Genomic DNA, 24748 nt, shown 5'->3' with positions numbered 1-24748 from the left:
TACAAATAATAAATAGTACAAGTGGGGATAGCCAGACATTTTTCTTCCTTTTGTTGACAGACAATAAGTAAGGAGATATATAAAGGTGTACATTCTGATAAGTGTCCATGGGTTTGATATTCTGTTGTTGAAAATCCAAAATCATACAAAGCTTTTTTAGAAGTTTACAATTTAGATGATTTTATTTCCCATTTTTCAATCGTTGTATGCTAATTGATTATTTTCTTAAAATATTGCTTGAGAAGAATTCTTATGCTCAGTTCTATTCCATGAATTTTGGTTTCTGCAACTAAGATGACAATATTAAACATTTGGTTACATTGAGCTAACCATGTTTCATACTAGTAAAATTAGTTTCTCATTATAAAAGTAATATGTTTTGTGGTATAATTTAGAAAATATGGCAAAATCTAAAGAAGAAACTAAAAAAAATACTGTGTGATTCTATCACTCAGATTGATAAATTGCTGTAATGTTTTCATAATATTTTAAAGAACTATGCCACTCTAAGCCATTAGAAAACACAGCAACAATTAAAGTTTGAACATGACTCTCAACTTGAATTAGTCAATAAATATGATTAAAACATATAATATATTGTGCACATAAAACTGCAAGGTTGACAATTTTTAAAACATCATACACCAAATCCCCATGATCATATATAAAACTCTGGGTTTGTAGTATAGTTGATGTTGTGATTTCTGTCAACAAAGAGAGAAAGTCTCTAAAGCATAATTGTATTTTTTTGGAAATAATTAGGGCACATTGCAATGCAGAATGTGGATGTCTTAAAAATAGTAAGTATATTTGAAGGTACTGAGTGAAGGGAAATGTTTAAAGGCAAAATGAGGAAGATTACATAAATTCTTTAGAAACAATAATCCTTGGCAATAGGATCAAAAACAAATCTGGTGTCAGTCTTAGGTTGAAAAGATAGCTGCTGGAGCTGGTGATGTGACGTAATGGGTTACGCTGCTGCCTGTTAATAGTAGCATCCCATACGGGAGCCGGTTCGAATACAGGCTGCTCCAATTCTGATCCTGCTCCCTGCTAATGCACCTGGGAAAGCAGCGGAGGATGGCCGAAGTTGGGCCCCTGCAGCCATGTCCACGTGGGAGACTCAGATGAAGCTCCTGGCTCCTGGCTCCTGGCTTTGTCTTGGTCCAGCCTCATCCTTTGCAGCCATTTGGGGAAGGAACCAGCAGATGGAAGATCTCTGTCTGTCTCTACCTCTCTCTGTCTGCAACTCTGTCTTTCAAATAAATATAATAAATCCTCTTAAAAAAAAAAAGAAAAAAATATAGTTGTTGGCAATATGCCCTCACCGAAGTATTTTTTGTGTAAAGTAGTAGTGGCCTTCGGGCAAGGTTGTGGCAATATTTTGAGACTGTTCTTGTTAGCACCTTCATAACCTCAAGGTTTATTTGTTTACTTATTTTGGTTAGGGTTTGACAAAAGTGACTCTGCTTTGGTTCTGACAGGTTTCACAGTTCTATATTTGTCAGTGTGTTCCCACTTTCTTCCTTAATCAATATTTATTGAGCTATGTGCAAGATAGCCATATTGAGCATACAAGACACAAAATTATAGCTAAATGAGGTCAAAAAATAAAATGTCAAATATATCATTCAATCAATTAGTTCAGAGAGGTTGGCAAATTTTTTTCTGTAAAAGTCCACATCATAAATATTTTAGTCTCTGTGGGCAGTAAATTCTCTGTTGCAACTACTCAACTCTAACCATAGACTACGGCAAATGTAAAGAAATAGGTATGGTTGTGTTGTAACAAAACTGTATTTTCAAAAAGAGATGGTGGACCAAGTTTGGCCCCAAGGCCATAGTTTGTCAACCTATAAACTAATTGAATATACTTGTTATAAATGGGGGAAAAAAAGAAAACAGAGTGATGTTTTTCCCCCAATGAATTAACTTTATAAATAAACTAACCATTCAAACTATATTCTGTTATTATCTTCTGGAATTGAAGAAGGGGTATACAAATTGGTTAGAAGCTGAATTCCATGATCTTAGTATATTGATGTAGTTCAAATCGTTTTTACTCTCTCATCATTTGCTACTGAATTCTTCTCCCTGGGAAGAAGACTATTTTTGGAAATTTTCTTGAATTCTTCTAGGAAACAGGGAACACACTTTAAGTGTTTAACTGAAGAGAGTGTAATGAACAGATGACTTAGAAGGGTGTGGGGAGTTAAGTGAACTAAGAGGGGGTGATGAAGCATCAGGGATAAGAATAGAGTTCAACACCAGGCCTGAAGGAGCCAGAGAAGGAAACTACCGCCAGACTCTAGAAGACCTGGACTTTTAGAAGAGCTTCTGGCACGACTGTGTTCCTAGAGCATGGAGTCACTGCTGTAATCACAATGCAGAAGAAAGGCAAATAAATATCTATCTTCACTCATATTTTTGGTCAGTGCCTCTCTCCTGGCTGAACCCACAGGAAGCAGAGAACAAGAAACCACAGACAATGCAATCTAAACTGGTAAACTGGGGCCAGCGCTGTGGCATAACAGGTTAAGCCACCATCTGCAGTGCCGGCATCCAATATGGGTGCTGGTTCGAGTCCTGGCTGCTCCGCTTTAAATCCATCTCCCTGCTAGTGCACCTGGGAGAGCAGTGGAAGATGGCCCAGGTGCTTGGGACCCTGAATTCAAGTGGAAGACCCAGATGAAGCTCCTGGGTCTTGGCTTCAGTCTGGCCCAGCCCTGGCCACTGAAGCCATTTGGAGAGTGAACCAGCAGATGGAAATCTTCTCTCTCTCTGCTTTTGTCTCTCCCTCTCTGTAACTCCACCTTTCAAATAAACAAATAAATCTTTTAAAAAAATCAAATAAAAGCTAAGGACCCTTTTATTTTTTTAAAGATCTATTTTTTTTTTATTTGAAATGCAGAGTTACAGTGAGAGGGAGAGGCAGAGAGGAGAAAGAGAGGTCTTCTATCTGTTGTTTCACTCCCCAAGTGGCCGCAACAGCCCAAGCTGCGCCAATCTGAAGCCAGGAGCCAGGAGCTTCTTCCAGGTCTCCCACACGGTGCAGGGCCCCAAGGACTTGGGCCATCTTTCACTGCTTTCCCAGGCCATAACAGAGATTCAGATCAGAAGTGGAGCAGCTGGAACTCAAACTGGCACCCATATAGGATGCCATCACTGCCGGCGGCAGCTTTACCTGCTACGCCACAGTGCCGGCCCCCACTAAGGACCCTTTCAAAAATAAATAAATAGTGCCATGGCATAGTGGGTTAAGCCTCTGCCTACAGTGGCAGCATCCCATTTGGGCACTGGTTCAAGTTCTGGCTGCTCCACTTCTGATCTAGCTCTCTGCTGGTGTGCCTGGGAGAGCAGTGGAAAATGGACCCAGTGTTTGGGGCTCTGCGCTGATATGGGAGACCTGGAGGGGGCTCCTGGATCCTGGCTTCGGATGGTTCCAGCTCTGGCCATTGCTATTTGGGGAGTGAAATAGCGGATGAAGCTCGTTCTTTCTCTCTCTCTCTCTCTCTTTCTCTCTCTGACTCTGCCTGTCAAATAAATAAATCTTAAAATAAATAAATAAATAGACTGGTCAACCTCTGTGACAAAGAGAAGTACAGAGTGATAATGGAGTAGAGACCCCAAGAGAAAACTGAAAAGGTTAACACCTAGAACCATTTCTATAGATTTCCTGATAGCCACACAAGATGGCAATTCTTTTCAAGTGAGTGGAAGTTTAAACTTTTGGTACAATGTCATGAAGAAACAGGGAGAACAGATAAGTCTATTAAAAATCCTCCATAAAATTCACGGCATATAGTTTGCTGTCTACAATCTGTCAATTCAAGGCATTAATTGATTTTTTTAAGTGGTATTTTTTTTACATGGTATCAATGCTCTGCAGTGTCCTGATTACAATAAGTGCTCTATATTTGTTGAATGAAAAAATTTGTTAAAATAATTATTTTTCATAGCTTTCATTTAATGAATCTGATTTTTAAGCAGCAGGAAATGTAATCTACTAAAGAAATTATTTCAAGAGAAAACAACAGGGGACGCCATTATAGTGCAATGTGTTAAACTGCCACTTGTGATGCTGGCATCCCTCCTCAGAGCGCTGGTTTGCATCCTGGCTGCTGCACTTCCCATCCAGATCCCACTAATATACCTGGGAATGCAGCCGAGAATGGCCCAAGTACATGGGCCCCTGCCATCCAAGTGAGAGATCTGGGTTCCTGGTTTTCACCTGGATCAGCCCTGGCTTTTGCAGCCATTTTGGGAGTGAAACAGTGCAAGAGGGGCCAGCGCCGAGGCTCACTTGATTAATCCTCCGCCTGCGGCACCAGCATCCCATATGGGCACGAGGTTCTAGTTCCGATTGCTCCTCTTCCAGTCCAGCTCTCTGCTGTGGCCCCGGAGGGCAGTGGAGGATGGCCCAAGTGCTTGGGCCCTGCACCCACATGGGAGGCCCGGAGGAAGCACCTGGTTCCTGGCTTTGGATCAGAGTACCTCCGACCGTAGTGGCCATTTGGGGAGTGAACCAATGGAAGGAAGACCTTTCTCTCTCTCTCTCTCTTTCTCATTGTCTGTAACTCTACCTGTCAAATAAATAGATTTAAAAAAAAAAGTGAAAGATATCTCTCTCTGTCTCTCTCTAACTCTCCCTCTCCCCTACCCTGTTCATTCTGCCTGCCAAATAAATAAACATATCTTTAAAAGAAAACAAAATAAAGTTAAGCTGATTGTGGTGAACAAATTACTTGAGTCTCTTTTTTATTTTCCATGAATACTTTTGGTGATTAACAGATAACATCCATATGAACATTTTTGAGGCTACAGTGCAATATTCAACACATGAATACAATGTAAACTGATCAAAACTGGGTTAGGTAGAAGTCAAGAGGTGAGAACTCAATTTAAGTGTCCCATATGGGTGGTAGGAACCCAACCACTTGAGCCATCACCTCCTGCCTCCCAGGGTGCGTATTACCAGGTAGCTGGGATTGGGAGATAATTTGGAAACTCAAACCCAGACACTTTTTTATGGAATGTGGGTTTCTTAACAGCGAGGCCAAATGCCACTCTAGATTGGCACTGTTTTGATCCCAGAATGCAGCCTACTCTTAGCTACAGATCTCAACACCACCTTTTTATTTTAAGACATGGCAGTAGTATATCAATTATATTGTGGTAGCCACAAACACTTCTGAGTTTGGCAGTTCTGAATTGGTTAACCAGCTGTCTGGTTTGCCCTCAATGTCTCCTATATAAACTACAGCCCTAACTGACTTATACTTGAATATATGTTTTTTTAACAAAGGTCATAAGGACAATGACCATATTTTTCCTGCCATACAATGTGAAAGCAGTTTTCTCTTACTCAATTTACAAAAGCATATCAAATTACACAGAATTGGCAAAAATCAACATGATTTTGTACAGAGCAAGTCCTGCCAAACTAATTTCTTTCTTTTTCTAACCAACTGCAAAACCTGGCAGATGGTATAGTGATGATCACCTCTACAAAACATCATCTGTGTCTACTTACTGGCATATATATCATGTGTTTTTAAACATGGGCCCCAATCTGAGGCAGAATCATGAAAAGAATGCCTCACTCTCTCTTCATTGTACTCTTGAATGCTAAACACAACATAAAGGCATAAATGAGACTGGAGTCAGATACTGAGTACAACTAGATTGTAGAGCATCTTAGGCTACAGAGAAGGGAGAAAGTAGAATTCTATTTGTCTTAGTAAGTGATCTGGTGTTACCATGATTTCTGTAAATAACACCTAATAATGAACTGCAAATAACATAATATGCCCATACTTTTTCACTAAGAACTTCCATCTTAACTAATACTATAAAAAACACCAACAAGTGTTAAGAAATTAATATGCACCAAAAAATTTCCACATATTTCAAAAATAATCTTTTCATGACATCTGATGCTTCCTGGGCTTGTGAGAGGCACCATCCACATGCCTTAGATGCAGTGTTAGTCTACAGTTTTATCAAAGGCATTTTGTCCAGTAGGCACACTTCCTTAGGGCATTTTCTTTGTTCATTTAGTCAGCACACACATTTTGAGTATTTATTACATGCCAAGCCCTGGGGATATTAAAATGAATAAGATGTTTCTTTTTTAACATTTATTTATTTATTTGAAAACCAGAGTTAGAGATAGGGAGAGTCAGAGAGAGAGGGAGAGAAAGAGAGATCTTCCTCTAGGTGGTTCACTCCCCAGATGGCCACATGGCCAGGGCTGGGCCAGGCTGCAGCCAAGAGCCAGGAGCTTCTTCCAGGTATCCTATGCGGGAAGCAGGTGTCCAAGCACCTGAGCCATCCTCCACTGCCTTTCCCAAGCCATTAGCAGGAAGCTAGATTGGAATTGGAGTAACTGGGACATGAATATGAGCCCATATAGGATGCCAGCATTGCAGGCAGTGGCTTTGCCTGTTACACCATAATTTGGCCCCTCTTTTTTTTTTTTTTTTGGTAAATTTATAATAATATTTGAAAGGCAGAGTTTCAGAGAGAGAGTTAGAGAGAGAGAGATAAAAAGAGAGAGGTCTTTCATCTGCTGATTCACTCCCCAAATGGCTGCAATGGCTGGGGCTGGAGCAGACCAAAGTCAGGAACCAGGAGTTTCTTCCAGGTCTCCCATGTGGGTGGCCCAAGCGCTTGGGCTACCCTCCACTGCTTTCCTCAGCACGTTAGCAGGGAGATGGAACAGAAGTAGAGCAACCAGGACTCGAACCGGTGCCTATATTGGATGCTGGTGTCACAGGCAGTGGCCTTACCCACTATACCACAACACTGGCCCCAAGATATTTCTTTTTGACACATGAACCTTTAGAGACTTATAGTGTGCTAAGGAATACCAATTAAGTTTTGCAAATGGTGCAATGTGCCTAGTGTGTACTACTTGAAGGGGAAATAATGTTCACTGTTAATGGTAAGTAAAGAAAGCCCTCACAGAAAAGTGATTTCTGAACCAGGCTTTCAAAGGGAAATACAAAGAATTTCTGGGGGAAGAACAAAAGAAGCAAAGCACCAAGGTAGAGAAGAGAATAGTGTATTTGGGGAGCCAAACACAGTTTTATGTGGCCAAAGAATGTTATTTCCAAAGGTAGACAATGGCAAGAAGTAAAAGCTGAAGTCACATAAGAAGAAACTCAAGCGCTGAAGAACTTGACCTTTATCCCACAGCACCAGCAATAGGGAACAACTTGAAGTATTTTTTTTTTAAATCAAGAGAGTGAGATCACATTTCTCTTTAAAAAGACAAAGTTCTAGCAGCACTATAATGGGTGATTAGAAAGAAGTGAGACTGCAAGTAGAGAAACCAAACAGAAGTTCTTCCTGCTACAGTTTTAACATTTCAACTTGTGCTGGTTGTTTGGTCACAAGTTTAATACTGACATTTTACAAGATTTTTGTTTATTATTTTCTGTTTAATTGAGAGGCAAAGACGCACGTGTGCAGAGAGAGAGTGTGTGTGCTTCCATGCAATGCTTCACTCCCAAGAACTCCACATGGGTGTGGCTGGACTTTGGAGGAGCCAGGAACCTTATCCAGGTCTCCCATGAGCATGGCAGGAACCCAATTACTTCAGCCATCACCACTGCTGCCCATGGTCTGTATTAGCAGGAGATAGTCAGGAGCTGGGACTGGCATCAAGCCTAGGCACTCCAATGTGGAAGGCTGGCCTCCTGCTAGGCTAACCGCCTACTCCAATACCGACTGCATGAACTTAGTTGTAACAGGAGTTTATAAACATTACCATCAATCCAGCAACTTGTTCAACTCTATGGTGGAAAAGGAATGAAATTACATTTTATTTCCTGAAAATTTATTTTATTTTAATTGCTTAAAGTATTTAATGTGTTGAAAATATTTAACTTTCTCTGAAATGTTTGTTAAGTTTGGTAATATAAAAATACATGCCAGAGGGTGGGCATTGTGGTCCAGGGAATTAAGCGGCTGTTTGGGACACCAGCGTTCCACATTGCAATGCTACTCCACTTCCAATCCAGCTCCCTGTTAATGCTTCTGGGAGACATGGAATAGTTCAAGTACTTGAGTTCCTGTGACCCATATGGGAGACCAGGATGGAGTTCTTGACCCCTGGCTTCAGCCTGAACCGGCCCAGCCTGCTGGGGAGTGGAACAGCAGATGAAAATCTTCTCCCTCTTTCTCTGTCACTCTGCCTTTCAAATAAATAAATAAATCCTAAAGAAAAAACACTGGGGCCAGCGCTATGGCCTAGCAGGTAAAGCTGCCACCTGCAGTGCTGGCATCCCATATGGGTGCCTGCTCAAGTCCTGGCTGCCCCACTTCCGATCCAGCTCTCTGCCAAGGCCTGGGAAAGCAGCAGAAGATGGCCCAAGTCCTTGGGCCTCTGCACTCATGTGGGAGACCTGGAAGAAGTTCCTGGCTCCTGGCTTTGGATCGGCACAGCTCCAGTCATTGCAGCCAATGGGGAGTGAACCAGCAGATGGAAGACCTCTCTCTGTCTGACTGTCTGTCTTTCTCTTTCTCTGCCTCTCCTTCTCTCTCTGTGTAACTCTGACTTTCAAATAAATAAATAAATCTTAAAAAAAAAGAAAGGAAAAAAACACTTACCAGCCTTATGTTATAATCAAACATGCACACCATCCTGATATTTTCCATATTATAAAGGACTACTACATACAAAGTTTTATCCTCCCTTCAAATTCAACTCATTCATAAATTCCATTGTAGCCATGTGCTAAGAGTAGAGGATAAAAGCATAATCTCAAGTAGTACATAATATAAGGATAAAAACATATCAAAATACCACTAATGTGATAATGTGATCATAATGCATGAACTTAACATGTATTATACAAAAATACTTTGTGTTATATACAATAATTCACATATGCGTCTTCAATTCTTATTATACATTTTAATACCTTTGATACACCTAATATTAATGTAACTATGATGCTTATATAAGTGACTTGTAAAAACTTGTGTTACTGCAGGAAAATCAGATACTATTGACAAATGCAATAAAGATAGAAGAGAAAAGGGAGAAATAGAAGAAAAACAATTTTTAATGCTACCTAGCTACTCTTTTTTCAAACTGCCACACACATATGTGATCACTTCACAATTTATGTTATTGTTTTTTTACACTGAATACCAGAACCATATATACATGTCAGTAACTAAACTTTTAGAATGTAATTTTGAATTAGATGGAAAAAGAATTTAAAAAAATATTTAAAACCCCAAATTATTGGCCAGACAGCTTGCTTCCTATATTTGTTCTATCATAAACAGTACTATAATACTCATAAACATCTTTGTAGCTCGGGCCGGTGCTGTGGTGTAGTAGATCCAGCTTCTGCCTGCAGTGCCGGCAACCCATATGGGCACCAGCTGGTGTGCTGGCTGCACCATTTTCAAATCCAGCTCTTGCTGTTGGCATGGGATAGCAGTGAAAGATGGCCCAGGTGCTTGGGCCCCTACACACACTTGAGAGACATGGAAGAAGCTTCTGGCTCCTGGCTTTGGATCGGCACAGCTTCAAGCCGATGTGGCCATTTGGAAAGTGAACCAGTGGATGGAAGACCTCTCTCTCTTTCTCTCCCTCTCTCTGTGTATAACTCTACCTCTCAAATAAACAAAGTCTTTAAAAAAATTTTGTAGCTCAATACTTTCATCATTCCTTACTTCTATACAACAAATTCTCAGAAGTGTATTTACCAAGGCAAATATCATGCACAGTCTTAAAATTTCATGGTTTTGTTTTTCACAAGTGTATAAATTTGGTTACAGCATGGTGTAAAAAACCTGCCAAACCTCAATGGCTTAGTACAACATAAATTTATTTCTAGTTCATTGAAGAGTCCAAGGCTAATGATGTTCAGGTTATGGGGGCATCTCTCTTCCAAATAGCAATTCAGAGCTCTGGACTCCCTCCTTTTGCAGAGTCTACATTCTTGGGCTTCATCCTCTGCAGCCAGGGTAAAGTGATGGCACATATAACTTCTATTCAAATCGTTTAAGAGACAACTCATTCAGATATCATTTATTTTTAGTCCTCCCATGCCACCAGCTATACTCCTATCATCAGAAGAGGAGTAAATGGATTTTAGTTCAGAGCCTGGCATTACTCACTAATGGGTAAAACATGTTTGCTATATATATATATATATATATATATATATATATATATAAAGATTTATTTATTTATTTATTTGCAAGTCAGAGTTACACAGAGGGAGAAGGAGATGCAGAGAGAAAGAGAAAAAGAGAGGTCTTTCATCCACTGGTTCACTCCCCAGTTGGCCTCAATGTCCAGAGCTGCGCTGATCCAAAGCCAGGAGCCAGGAGCTTCTTCCGTGTCTCCCACATGGATGCAGGGGCCCAAGGACTTGGACCATCTTCTACTGCTTTCCCAGGCCATAGCAGAGCTGGATCAGAAGTGGAGCAGCCGGGACTCAAATCAGCACCCATATGGGATGCTGGCACTGCAGGCGGTGGCTTTACCCACTATGCCACAGCACCAGCCCCAATAAATAAATCTTTAAAAAAAATAACAAACAAACCATTCCTTCCTCCCCCTGGCCCCTAGTAACCTCTAGTCTACTTTCTGTTCCTATGAATTTACTGCTCTGGATACCTCACATAAACAGAATCATACATTTGTCCTTTTGTGTCTGGTTTATTTCAGTTAGCATCATATCTTTGAAGATCATCCCCTTCATAGGCATGTAGCAGAATTAGGAGTCTGAATTATCCCTATCTGAAAGCCCAGCTCCCTTGTCTCATTCTGGAGCTAACTCTGAGGCATAAGTAACATTCCAGAGTTCCACGATGGGATCAGGCTGATGCTACTCTAAGTGGGATCTTGCTTGCAATTGCACATTTGCAAGGCTTTTTCTCCTTCCTTACCCTGCTTATTATGCTCCCATATTATTTTGTCCAGGGAGCACTTTTGTAATAAATCTTGGCACTAGATTTTCATCTCAGGGTCTTCTTCTGGACAACCCAATCTAAGACATCAAGAAACAATGCAAATCCAGAATATATATTAAGAGTCCTAAAAAAGCCACATACACACAGATTACTTAATAGAAAAAGAGGCAAAAAACTGCAACAGACACTTCTTAAAAGAGGTTATGCAAATGAATGATAAACATATGAAAAGGTATTTAACCTCACTAGTCATCAGGGAACTGCAAATTGGAATCCCAGTGGCATGCCACTACACACCCACCTGAAGGCTATAATGAAAACACCAAATGTTGGCGAGGCTGTGGAGAAAACAGCTCTCCTATTTCTGGTGGGAGTGTAAATTGATACTGTTCAGCAGCATATACTAAAACCAAACATGTGCATATCTCATGCCACAGTAATTCTCTTCTTAAGTAAATATCCAGTGGAAATATATACTTGTGTATATTCAAGACATATGTGGAGGTGGTCATGACAGCACTATTTGTAACAGCCTCAAAGAGAGAACTACTTAAATGCTGTCCACAAAAACATGCAAAATAGAATATAATAAAACAGTAAGAATGAATGATCTACAGAGAACAACATAGATGATTCTCACAATATAATGTTGAAGGAAAGAAAACACAAGTGAGTATGTATTGTATAATCCCACTGATATTAAAAACAAAAATAGCTAAAACTAATCTTTACTCTTAGAAGTAGGATATGGGTGATCACTGATGTCATAAATAAGAGTGTCAATTGTTAAATCAACAACAGGAGTCACTGTGCACTTACTTCCAATGTTGAACCTCTGTCCCTAATGAGTTGTACTATGAGAATTAACGGTAAAATTTGTACTTAATACTTTGTGTGTGGGGGGGGGCACAAACTGTTGAAATCTTTGCTTAGTATAGAGTTGATCTTCTGTACATAAAGATAATTAAAAATGAATCTTAATGAAGAATGGGATGGGAGAGGGAGTAGGAAGCGGAATGGGAGTGGGGGTGGGAGGGAAGATATGGGGGGAAGAATTGCTATATTCCTAAAGCTGTACCTATGAAATTTGTATTCATTAAATAAAAGCTTTCTTAAAAAAAGAAGAAGTAGGATAGCGGTTAGTTGGGAGAGGGAGGTGGGACAAGAGCACAGAGGAACTTTGGGCATGCTGGTAATACTCTGTTTCTGGACTTGGGTGTGGTTACAGTTGTGTATTCAGTTTTATAAGAGTTCATTGAGTTGTAAATATATATATATATATATTTATTTGACAGATCCCGTGTGTGTGTGTATATGTGTTATATGTGTGTGTGTATGTATATATTTAAGATTTATTTTATTTATTTGAAACACAGAGCCACAGAGAGAGGTAGAGACAGAGAGGTCTTCCATCTGCTGGCTCACTCGCAAGATGGCTGATACAGCTGGAGCTGCGCCAATCTGAAGCCAGGAGCCAGGAGCTTCTTCCAGGTCTCCCACATGGGTGCAGGGGCCCAAGGACCCAGGCCATCCTCCGCTGCCTTCCAGGGCCACAGCAGAGAGCTGGATTGGAAGAGGAGAAGCCGGGATGAGAACTGGCACCCAAATGGAATGCCAGCACTTCAGGCCAGCACTTTAACCTGCTGCGCCACAGATGAACTTGCGGAACAGCTATAAAGGAGAGTAAGTAAGAACTCCATAAATCAACATGCGTGGATTTCCAGGGTCTATGGTTACCTGAAAAAAGCAAACTGTAAAAAAGCATCTATACAGGGGCCAGTGCTGTGGCGCAGCAGGTTAAAGCCCTGGCCTGAAGTGCTGGCATCCCATATAGGCGCAAGTTCTAGTCCCAGCTGCTGCCTTCCCATCCAGCTCTCTGCTATGGCCTGGGACAGCAGTAGAAGATGGCCCAAGTCCTTGGGCCCCTGCACCCACGTGGGAGACCTGGAAGAAGCTCCTGGCTCCTGGTTTCGGATCGGCGCAGCTCCAGCCGTTGGGGCCAACTGGGGAGTGAACCAGCAGATGGAAGACCTCTCTCTCTGTCTTTACTTCTCTCTTTAACTCTGTCTTCTAAATAAATTAAATAAATCTTTTTTTAAAAAGCATTTATACAATACTATCCTTCCTGTATGAATAAAAGGAAAACAATAAGATATTTGTGTGTTTGCTTGTGGAAAAAGGAGAAGGGAAGGGGAGGAGCAGAAAGGAAAGGGAAGGAAAGGCAGGAATAAGCCAGAAGCTAATGAGATTGGTTTAAGCCATAGACACACAAATATCTTATTGTTTTCCCTTTATTCATACAGGAAGGATCGCATGCAGGAGGCTTATGACGATAGAAATTTGTCTGTCACAGATCTGGAAGTCGGCAGACTGTGGTCAGGACGGCAGCATGATCAGATTCTGGTGAGGGATTCTGGGTTGCAGACTGCCAAATTCTCCTTGTATCAGCACAGGACAGAAAGCAGAAGGAAGGATGCTCTCTTGAAATTCTTAAAGGGCATTGATCCCACTCCAAGGGCTCCACCATCATGACCTCATTTCATCCTAACTATCTCGTATGTCTTTGTCTCCTAAAACCACAACTGTGGAGAGGAGAGTTTCAAGAAATGGATTTTGGGAGGGCACAAACATTCAGTCCACAATTTACCTGCAAGGTGGGGGCAAGAGAAGAAGGAAGGAGTGGGAACAGGGTAGAGGAGTAAAAGGAAATTGGCATTTTGTGAGGGAACTATTTGTATAGTTTTGACTTTCAGAACTACATTAATGTTTTTATATACCCCACATTTTTAATAAAGATTTATTTATTTGAAAGGCAGAGTTACACACAGAGAGAAGGAGAGGCAGAGAGAGAGAGAGAGAGAGAAAGGGAGAGAGAGAGATTGAGAGAGGTCTTCCCCAATGGCTGCAATGGCAGGAGCTGGGCTAATCTGAAGCCAGGAGCCAGGAGCTTCTTCTGGATCTCCCACAGCCTTGCAAGGCTCCAAGGATTTTTGCCATCTTCTACTGCTTTCCCAGACCATAGCAGAGAGCTGGATTGGAAGTGGAGCAGCTAGAACTCCAACCAGTGCCCCCATCAGGTGTCGGCACTGCAAGCGGCTGCTTTACCTGCTACGCCACAGTACTGGCCCCAATACTCAAAAATATTAACCAGAGTGTGAGAGGCACCCCAAAATGGAATGCAAACAATAATAGATGAACCCAACTGTGCTACAAACAGATAATAGAACCACACTGAAGGAATTAGGAAAGACAAAAGATATGTCAAGTAATTTTGGATAACAGAATTTCACTATACATTCTAAGGCATCAATTGACAAATTATGTTCTTTGGTCCAAATCCAGCTCACCATTTATTTTTGTAAGTTTTATTAGATACAGCCATGTTCATTCATTTCTGTTATTGTCTAAGACTGTTTTTGCATTTCATGGCAGAGTTAATAGCTGCAACAGAGGTCATAAATACACAAAGCTGCAAATATTTGCTACTTGGCTCTTTATTGAAAACGCTTGCAAACCTCTGTTCTAAAGGTGAAAGAGAAAAATAATTGTGCGCAAATATATGTAGTTAAGAAATTTGTTTTTCACAACTGAATGTGTTAGCAATTCCAAAATTACTTTATATGTATTCTGGGATTAAGCAAATAAGTAAATATATTTTGAGTACTCAAAACCAGATTTTATGTAAAATTAATGTCAAGGAATTCTAATTTAATCTATCATTTCAATGAAATATTTGAGGGAACCTCTTTTTCTCTTACCTTTTAGTATGGAAATTTTAAGCATACATAAAAATACTGAAAATAATGCACTGAACACATGACTTAGCTTCAATAATTATCACTGTTTCGCTTTAACAGTTTTGTCTATTTTTAGTTCCCTCCCTTGCATTTTGTCTGTTTTTGCCTGGTATATTTGAGGCACATCTCAGATATGTTACTTTACCCATAAATGTTTCCAATATGTGTACACAACTTATAAGGACTTTTTTTATAGAAACGTCTCAAATCTTCAAAAGCGATGTTTAAATGTACCTTAGTGATTAGTCAATGCAATTTTTTAAAAAGCTTTTATTTAACAGATATAAATTTCATAGGTATAGCTTTTGGAATATACCCACCCTCCCATCTCCACTCCCTTCCTACCTCCTACACTCTCTCCCATCCCATTCTTCATTAAGATTCATTTTTAATTACTTTTATGTACAGAAGATCAACTCTATACTAAGTAAAGTCAATACAATTTTTGAAAAGAAGAAATTAAGACTGACCCTCCAGATGATAAAAACATATTATGTTTTAAAGCTACAGTAATTAATACCGTGTATTTGCCCAGGAATGGAAGAGCAGGCAACTGGGGGAACACAACTTTGCTCACTGCTAAGATATACACTGGCAAAATTTTTCTGGACTGCATTCTGGCAACGTGAGTCAAAAGCTTTTAAAATGTACGTCCTTTTGTGGTCTGCCAATTAGTCTCAAATGATTTGGAGAGAGAGTGGAAGCAAATATGAGAAAGTCAACTGGTAAATCAAGCTGAAAGGCATACTAGAGTTCTATTTTACTGTTCATGCAATTTTTCTACAGATTCAAAAAAAAAATTTTTTTTTTTGACAGGCAGAGTGGACAGTGAGAGAGAGAGAGACAGAGAGAAAGGTCTTCCTTTGCCGTTGGTTCACCCTCCAATGGCCGCCGTGGCCAGCGCGCTGCGGCCGGCACACCGCGCTAATCCAATGGCAGGAGCCAGGAGCCAGGTGCTTCTCCTGGTCTCCCATGGGGTGCAGGGCCCAAGCACCTGGGCCATCCTCCACTGCACTCCCTGGCCACAGCAGAGAGCTGGCCTGGAAGAGGGGCAACCGGGACAGAATCCGGCGCCCCGACCAGGACTAGAACCCGGTGTGCCGGCGCCGCTAGGCGGAGGATTAGCCTAGTGAGCCGCGGCGCCGGCCTCAAAAATTTTTTAAAGATTTATTTATTTGAAAGACTGACAGATAGAGGGAGCGAGACGGGGGCAGGGAGAGGAAGAGGTCTTTCATCCTCTGGTTTACTCCCCAAGTGCCCAGACCTGGGGCATGCTAAAGCCAAGAACATGAAACTCCACCTGGGTCTCCCACATGGGTGGCAGGGTCACTTGGGCCATCTTTTGTTGCCTTTCCAGACTCATTAGCAGGGAGCTGGTTCAGAGGAAGTAGAGCAGCTGTGACTTGAATGGGCACTGTTGATATGGAATGCCAGCGCCACAAGTGGTGGCTTAATGTGCTGAGCCACATGACCAGCTCCAGATTTGAAAATTCTTAAAGGTCAAAGTTTTTTTTTTTTTTTAATGTGCATAGTTTTTATTCTGAAGGTCTAAGAATTTACTCAGAGAAGAAAAGATGTGCATGAAGATGTACATATGTCCAATGAACGACATGGAAGGCTGTTCCTTTCAGTGTTGCACATAATGGTAAAGAACTAAAAGCAGTTGAAAGACTTGAAAGCAGAGTGCTGTGAATCATTGCAGCACATGCATAAAATGCATTTTAAATCATCCTGGAGGAGGGGTACGGAAACGTTTTCTGCCAAGGGCCATTTGGATATTTATTTATAACATCATTCATGGTCCATACAAAAGTATCAGCTTAAAAATTAGCCTGCTACAGATGTATTGGATTTCAAGTCCCACCTGTGGATGCTTTGGCAGGGCCAGACCAAGTGATTTCATGGGCGTTAACAGGCCTGTTCACCTTCCCAATCTTGTCTTGGAGAACTGATATGCTGTCATGCAAAATTTTCGTATAGTGTTATTTTTTGAATCACAACTCTTTGTTTGTAAGTAACAGAGATAGCTTAATAGTTAGGTTGTTTTTCTCTCTGCTTCAAACCAAGCTTTTCACATTTTCATAGTCTGCTTTTGTGATGCTGGGGCTGTAGTACTCTAAGTATTTCTTCTTAGGTTCTCTTCCAAGTTTTCAAGTTTTTTCCCCCAAGATTTATTTATTTATTTGAAAGGCAGAGTTACAGAGACAGAGAGAGAGAAAGAGAGAGAGAGAGAGGTCTTCCATTCACTGGTTCACTCCCCAAATGGCCCTAATGGCCAGGGCAGGGCAGGAGCCTGAAACTCCAAGTCTCCCACATGAGTGGCAGGAGCCCAAGCACTTGGGCCATCTTCCCCTACTTTCCCAGGCCATTAGCTGGGAGCTGGATCAAAGGTGCAGCAGCCAGGACAAAAACCGATGTCCATATGGGCGCTGACAGCAGCCTTACCCACTATGCCACAACACGAGCCCCCAAGTATTCGATTTTAAAACTGTCAACCGCATTCCTTTGTTTCATCCTAAAGGTAAGAGAGATCTCTGCTTCCTGCAGTTGCTACCTCTGGGCCGCATTAATGTTTTCTTCTTTTAACTTTCATTTAATGAATATAAATTTGCAAAGTACAGCTTATGGATTACAATGACTCCCCCCCCCCCCAACTTCCCTCCCACCCGCAACCCTCCCCTTTCCCGCTCCCTCTCCCCTTCCATTCACATCGAGATTTTCAATTCTCTTTATATACAGAAGATCAGTTTAGCATATATTAAGTAAAGGTTTCAACAGTTTGCACCCACATAGAAACACAGAGTGAAAAATACTGTTTGAGTCCTAGTTATAGCATTAAATCACAATGTACAGCACATTAAGGACAGAGATCCTACATGAGGAGTAAGTGCACAGTGACTCCTGTTGTTGACTTAACAAATTGACACTCTTGTTTATGGCATCAGTAATCACCCTAGGCTCTTGTCATGAGTTGCCAAGGCTATGGAAGCCTTGTGAGTTCACTCTGATCATATTTAGACAAGGTCGTAGTCAAAGTGGAAGTTCTCTCCTCCCTTCAGAGAAAGGTACCTCCTTCTTTGATGACCTATTCTTTCCACTGGGATCTCACTCACAGAGATCTTTCATTTAGTTTTTTCTTTTTTTTCCCCCAGATTGTCTTGGCTTTCCATGCCTGAAATACTCTCATGGGCTTTTCAGCTGGATCCGCATGCCTTAAGGGCTGATTCTGAGGCCAGAGTGCTGTTTAGGACATCTGCCATTCTATGAGTCTGCTGTGTATCTCGCTTCCCATGTTGGATCGTTTTCTCCCTTTTTTATCCTATCAGTTAGTATTTGCAGACACTAGTCTTGTTTATGTGATCCCTTTGGCTCTTAGTCCTATCATTATGATCAATTGTGAACAGAAATTGATCACTTGGACTAGTGAGATGGCATTGGTACTTGCCACCTTGATGGGATTGAATTGGAATCCCCTGGTATGTTTCTAACTCTACCGTTTGGGGCAAGTCAGCTTGAGCATGTCCCAAATTGTACATCTCTTCCCTCTCTTATTCCCACTCTTATATTTAACAGCGATCATTTTTCAGTTAAATTTCAACACTTAAGAATAACTGTGTATTGATTACAGAATTCAACCAAAAGTATTAAGTAGAACAAACAAAAAAATTACTAAGAGGGATAACGTATTAAGTTGTTCATCAACGGTCAGGGCACGGGCTGATCAAGTCACCATTTCTTAGTGTTCATTTCACTTTAACAGGTTTCCTTTTTGGTGCTCAGTTAGTTGTCACCGATCAGGGAGAACATATGATATTTGTCCCTTGAGGACTGGCTTATTTCACTCAGCATAATGTTTTCCAGATTCCTAACAGGGATCACTTTTCAGTTAAAATTTAAACACCTAAGAATAATTGTGTGTTAATTACAGAGTTCAACCAATAGTACTAGAACAAAAAAAAATACTAAAGTGGATAAAGCATCCTTGTACATCAATAGTCAGGACAAGAGCTGATCAAGTCACTGTTTCTCATAGTGTCCATTTGACTTTTCAATTCGTCAGTATTTAGTTAGCAGGTTCTGATTCTTGAAAGCTAGTTTGAGTCTTGAAGGAGAATTTATCACAATTCAAATGTGTCTTGTGGAATCCCAAGGCGGAATTACCTCAGAAAGGGCATAGGAGAAGAAAATGATTAGCTACCAAAAAAACACAGGAAATGCCTTCTCATATCTTGTCCCCGCTTCTCTGTTTAATTCTCATCTTTCTGCCTAGCAACCACCTCTGGTATTCAGTTCACACATCAGGTTACAGTTGTACCCCAGCTTTGAAGTTTTAAAATTTCCTTCACTCAGGAGATAGCTCAGACTGAATCAGAATATTATGGCTTCAATTTCAAATTCCTCATAGAAAGACTCTTATGGACCTGGCTGGGTCATCTGTCCACAAGTGATCTGACTACCTGTGACCAAGCCACAAAGTCATCTAACAGAGATATGGTTGTCTGGGGTGCATCTGTAAGAAGGAGGAAGCAAGTCGGACCATTGTGAACTAAGCCAACATGCAAAAAGAATCTATACAGTAAGTTGAGTGCAAATGAAAAAGAGCTGTGTGTAATGCAATCCCATATCTGTAAAATAAAACAAACCAAATTTCTCTGTCTATTGCTAAAACATATCCAGGAAAGCCTGGAAATATTTTTATGAACAGGAAAATATGCATATACTAGAAGTGTGTCTGTATACAAGGATGCTTTTTTTTAAAAAAAGATTTATTTATTTATTTGAAAGGCAGAGTTACAGAGAGGCAGAGGCAGAAAGAGAGGTCTTCTATCTACTGGTTCACTCCTCAGATGGACACAACAGCCAGAACTGGGCTGATCTGAAGCCAGGAACCAGGAGTTTCTTCATTTCCAGGCCTCCCACGTGGGTGCAGGGGCCCAAGGACTTGGGCCACCTTCTACTGTTTTCCCAGACCATAGCAGAGAGCTGGATCAGAAGAGGAGCAGCCAGGACTCAAGCAGGCATCCATATGGGATGCCAGCATTGCAGGTGGCGGCTTTACCTGCTGCGCCACAGCGCTGGCCCCGAGATGGATACTTTTTAAAGATTCATGGAAAAGATAAGAGGCATATCACGAAAAAATTATGTATGGATTTCAAAATCTTTTTGTACCAAAATAATTTTTTAAAATATTTATCTATTTATTTGAAAAACAGAGTTACAAAGAGGCAGAGAGGGAGAGAGAGAAAGGTCTTCCATCCGTTGGTTCACTCCCCAGTTGAGTACAATGGCTGGAACTGTGCCGATCTGAAGCCAGGAGCCAGGAGCTTCTTCCAGGTCTCCCACATGGGTGCAGGGGCTGAAGGACCTCGGCCATCTTCTACTGTTTTCCCAAGCCGTAACAGAAAGTTGGATCAGAAGTGGAACAGCCGGGACTTGAACAGGCACCCATATGGGATGCCAGCACTGCAAGCGGCGGCTTTACCTAGTTCGCCACAGCACCGCTCTCCCCAAAATAAATTTTAATTCTATTTTCCATTAAATTTTTAAAAAAATATTTTATTTATTTGAGAGGTAGAGTTACAGACAGTGAGAGGGGGAAACAGAGAGAAAGGTCTTCTGTCTGTTGGTTCACTCCCCAATGGCCACAATGGTCAGAGCTGTGCCAATCCGAAGCCAGGAGCCAGGAGCTTCTTCCAGGTTTCCCACATGGGTACAGGGGCTGAAGGGCCTCAGCCATCTTATACTGTTTTCCCAGGTCACAGCAGAGAGCTGGATTGGAAGAGGAGAAGCCAGTACTAGCACCGGCGTCCATATAGGATGCAGGTGCCGCAGGTGGAGGATTAACCAAGTGAGCCACAGCGCCGGCCCCTCCATTACATTTTTTGAAGTACCAATTTGTGTGTGTATTTAGCTATTCATTGTGAAATAATTTCAGATTTACACAGGAGTTGTAAAAATAGTGTAAAGAATTCCTATATTCTTGTCACCCAAGTTCCATAAACGTAATCTGCAAAAGTGGTTTAATCTTCCTTTGTCTTTCATGACTTTGACACCTCTGCACAATGCTTGCCAATAATTTTGTAGAATGTCCCTCATTTTTTTTTTTAAGATTCATGTATTTATTTGAAAGGCAGAGTTACAGAGAAAGGGGGAAAAAACAGAGAGAGAGAGAGAGAGAGATTTTCCACCTGCTGTTTCACTTCCCAAGTGGCCACAACAGCTGGAATTAGGCCTGTCTGAAGCCAGGAGCCAAGAGCTTCCTCCAGGTCTCCCACACGGGTGCAGGAGCCCTCAAGAACTTGGGCCATCCTCTACTTCCCTCCCAGGCACATTAGCTGGGAGCTGGATCGGAAATAGAAGAGCTGGGACACGAACCAATGTCCATAAGGAGTGCCTGCACCACAGAAGGCGACTTTACCCATTACACTGTAGAGCTGGCCTCCATTTTTGGTTTCTGATGTTTCTTCCTGATTAAAATCAGGCCGGCGCCGCGGCTCACTAGGCTAATCCTCCACCTAGTGGCGCCAGCACACTGGGTTCTAGTCCCGGTCGGGGCACCGGATTCTTTCCTGGTTGCCCCTCTTCCAGGCCAGCTCTCTGCTATGGCCCGGGAGTGCAGTGAGGATGGCCCAAGTGCTTGGGCTCTGCACCCCATGGGAGACCAGGAGAAGCACCTGGCTCCTGCCTTCTGATCAGTGCGGTGCGCTGGCTGCAGTGCACCAGCCATGGCGGCCATTGGAGGGTGAACCAACGGCAAAAGGAAGACCTTTCTCTCTGTCTCTCTCTCTCACTATCCACTCTGCCTGTCAAAAAAAAAAAAAAATCAAATTACATTTTTTGATGGATATTGTCAGTGTAATACACCAGAAGGCACTTGATCTGCCTACTGACTGGTAATATTAACTTGATCTCTTGGTTAAGATGGTGTCTGCCAGGTATCTCTAATATAATATTATTTTTCTCTTTGCTATTAGCTAGTATCTTCTGGACTAGTACTTTAACACTTTGTAAAAGCCCAATTTCTCTATACATTAGCTCATTAATTTTAGCATTCATTAATGACGTTTGGGGAGCGGCAAGATGGCGGAATAGGAAGGGAGCACACTGATAGTCCGGGGAGAGACAGTTTAATAAAAGTGGAGATACTCTGCAGGTTCAAGGAAGAGTAGGGGAAGAAACAGCAGAGGAAACTCTTCTGGAACTAGTGATTCACAGTGGTCCTGCGTGGAGAGCATGGGAGCCCACAGTTTGGGACACCAGCAGCAGACTCAACACACCAGCGCTGGAATGCGAGGTGAGCCGAACCTCAGTAGCCTGAGACACTGGCAGGCAAGCTTCGGAAAGAGGAGACTAGAAGGAACAACCCCATGGGGAAAAGTTCACCAGGCTAACTAGAAGAGAGAGAGAGGAAAAAAAGTGACCGATACAGACACAAGTTTTTCTCTCTCTGCTCACCTCTCAAAGGCAAGCAAGACAAAGAGCAGGCGCCATCTTGGACATATGTCATAAGCAGGGCGACCTCAGGTCTGCACTGGCCCTGAGCCTAGCAGAAAAACCTAACTCTGGGTGGGGGGATGAATTAACAGGAGATTAGGATGAAGCTGTGGTACTACTGAACTGAGACTGTGAAAAAAGAGACGGTGGGGGAGAGAACTCACGGAATTCACATGAGTACTCTCCAGAGACACTACAATTCGGTAACCTAGGCAACCCAGTGGAAGACTGCAGGAGAATTTGAGCCCACACTGAGGGCAGAACAGATTCCCTGTGTGGTCCTTGGGAAAGAGCTTCCAATCTCTGGCTCCTGTGGGTATATTATTTGCCTGCTAACTACCTCCAATTCTGTTCAGCTGTGTGGAATTACTTCCCTTTTGAATCAAAAAAAGAAATAAAGAAAGAAAGAAAGAAAGAGAGATTTACCACGCCTAACCTGGGAGTGTCACCTTTTGCACACCCTTAACCCTGAGGAACCAAACAGAGCTCTCAGGCCACACCCATCTCAAGCCTCTAAGACTCCATCAAAAACAGTCCACTTAATCTAGAGTCATAGTATAACAAGAAAAAACACCACAGTGAAGAAACCAAAGAATATCTCCAATATGCCAAACAACAAACGCAAAAACCAAGGTAGTAAGAACAAGGAAGACACTATGATGCCCCCAAATGAAAAAGACACCCCAATTCAAGATTATGAAGATGATGAGATAGAAGAAATGCAAGAAGCGGATCTCAAAAAATTGATAAGAACATTAAGAAGTTCTCAAAAACAAATTCTTGAACTACAGAAATCCTTAATGGACAAGATAGAAAATCTTTCTCGCGAAAATGAAATATTAAGGAGGAATCAAAATGAAAAGAAACAACTAGTAGAACATGAAACTGTGATAGTGACGAGAAATCATAATGAAATGAAGAATTCAATAGATCAAATGACAAACACATTAGAGAGCCTTAAAAACAGAATGGGTGAAGCAGAAGAGAGAATATCAGATTTAGAAGACAGAGAACAGGAAAGGATACAGTCAAACCAAAGAAAAGAAGAGGAAATTAGAAATCTAAAAAATATTGTGGGAAATCTACAGGATACTATTAAAAAACCCAACATTCGGGTTCTAGGAGTTCCTGAAGGCATGGAGAGGGAGAAAGGATTAGAAGGCTTTTTTAGTGAGATAATAGCATTAATGACGTTTGCCTGAAACAATATTTTAAAAGATTTATTTATTTAATTGAAAGTCAGGGTTACACAGAAAGAGGAGAGGCAAAGAGAGAGAGAGGTCTTCCATCCGCTGATTCACTGCCCAGTTGACCGCAATGGCTGGAGCTGCGCCTATCTGAAGCCAGGAGCCAGGAGCTTCTTCCAGGTCTCCAGGACGGGTGCAGGGGCCCAAAGACCTGGGCCCTTTTCTACTGCTTTCCCAGGCCATAGGAGAGAGCTGGATCGAAAGTGGAGCAGCCGGGACTTGAACCGTTGCCCATGTGAGATGCCGGCACTGCACGTGGTGGCTTTAACCCACTAGGCCACAGCACCAGCCTCTGAAACAATTTTTAAAACGAGAGTGTGTGCACCCCCACTCACCGGTTCACTCTCCAAATGACTGTAATGGCCAGAGCGAGGAATCAGGAATCCATCTGGGTATCCCAATGAGCCATCACGACTTCTTTCCTAGGATCCACATTGGTTGGAAACTGGAGCCAGGAACCAAAACAGGTACTCCAATATGGGACACGGGCATCTCAACCAATGGGCTAAATGCCCTCTCTCTTGCTGAAGCAGTTTTCACTGTGGTGTCTGGGAAATGGTGATTTTCTATTTCTATCACTTCTTCAACATTTGTGATTTGGAATTCTATTGTGAGGAAAAATCTTCCCCACTCTAATAGTTATTTATTCAATTTTTATCACTTCTCGATTTATGGGTGGTTGTTTTATTTTGAGGATTACAACCTATTACTATTATATTTATTTTGTTGCTTGAATTGTCACAGATTTGGCTTGGGATACTTCCAGACTGGCTCCTTTGTTCATCCAACATGTGCCTATCATTTTTTGAGCACTAAATTTTTGGCCTTACAAGAGGTTCCGGGCTCATTCTGCTCTTTCCCCCTTCTAGCTCTGGGACCAGCCATTTCTTCAAGGATTCCTTGTTTTCTTTTGGAAAATTGCATTTATAAAGCAAGATCTGAACACCAGATATATTTATTCTTACTGACAGTCCAGTAGCTGAAGGTAAGGAATATTTTCATCTGTATTTCATAAAATAAGAAAGTGAGATATCAAGACGTTAAGTAATGTGTCTAATTATTTTTTAGGTGCTGCAGCCAAGATTTGGACTCAAACTGACTCCAGAATTGATGTTCTTGACCACTGTGTATATCCTATTAATAAAACTTGAACAAGCTAGTGCAACATAAACTAATATCTTCGATATAAAGCCTGTGATTCTCTAATCAAAGAGATTCAAGAATGAAATGCCAACTGTCAACAATAAAAAAAAAGAAGAAATATAA

General features: G+C 41.6%; 1 long non-coding RNA gene across 2 annotated transcripts in view; it reads left to right on the top strand.

Moving 5' to 3' along the window:
- The window catches only part of LOC138848617 (uncharacterized), a 30845-nt gene extending 6097 nt beyond the window's left edge, over positions 1-24748 (top strand). The window contains exons 1-3 of one of the 2 annotated variants that reach the window (XR_016229375.1): positions 23818-23949; positions 24352-24467; positions 24551-24748. This is a non-coding gene — a long non-coding RNA (uncharacterized LOC138848617). Of the gene's footprint in view, positions 1-23817; positions 23950-24351; positions 24468-24550 lie in introns of those variants that run through there. The other variant, XR_011386636.2, reaches the window with a different exon arrangement.

Source organism: Oryctolagus cuniculus, chromosome 2 (genome assembly GCF_051225735.1).
Source record: "Oryctolagus cuniculus isolate XC-2025 breed Fujian yellow rabbit chromosome 2, ASM5122573v1, whole genome shotgun sequence".
NCBI lineage: Eukaryota > Metazoa > Chordata > Mammalia > Lagomorpha > Leporidae > Oryctolagus > Oryctolagus cuniculus.
Note: the sequence above shows the minus strand (reverse complement) of the source record. Positions and strands in the feature narration are given on the sequence as shown.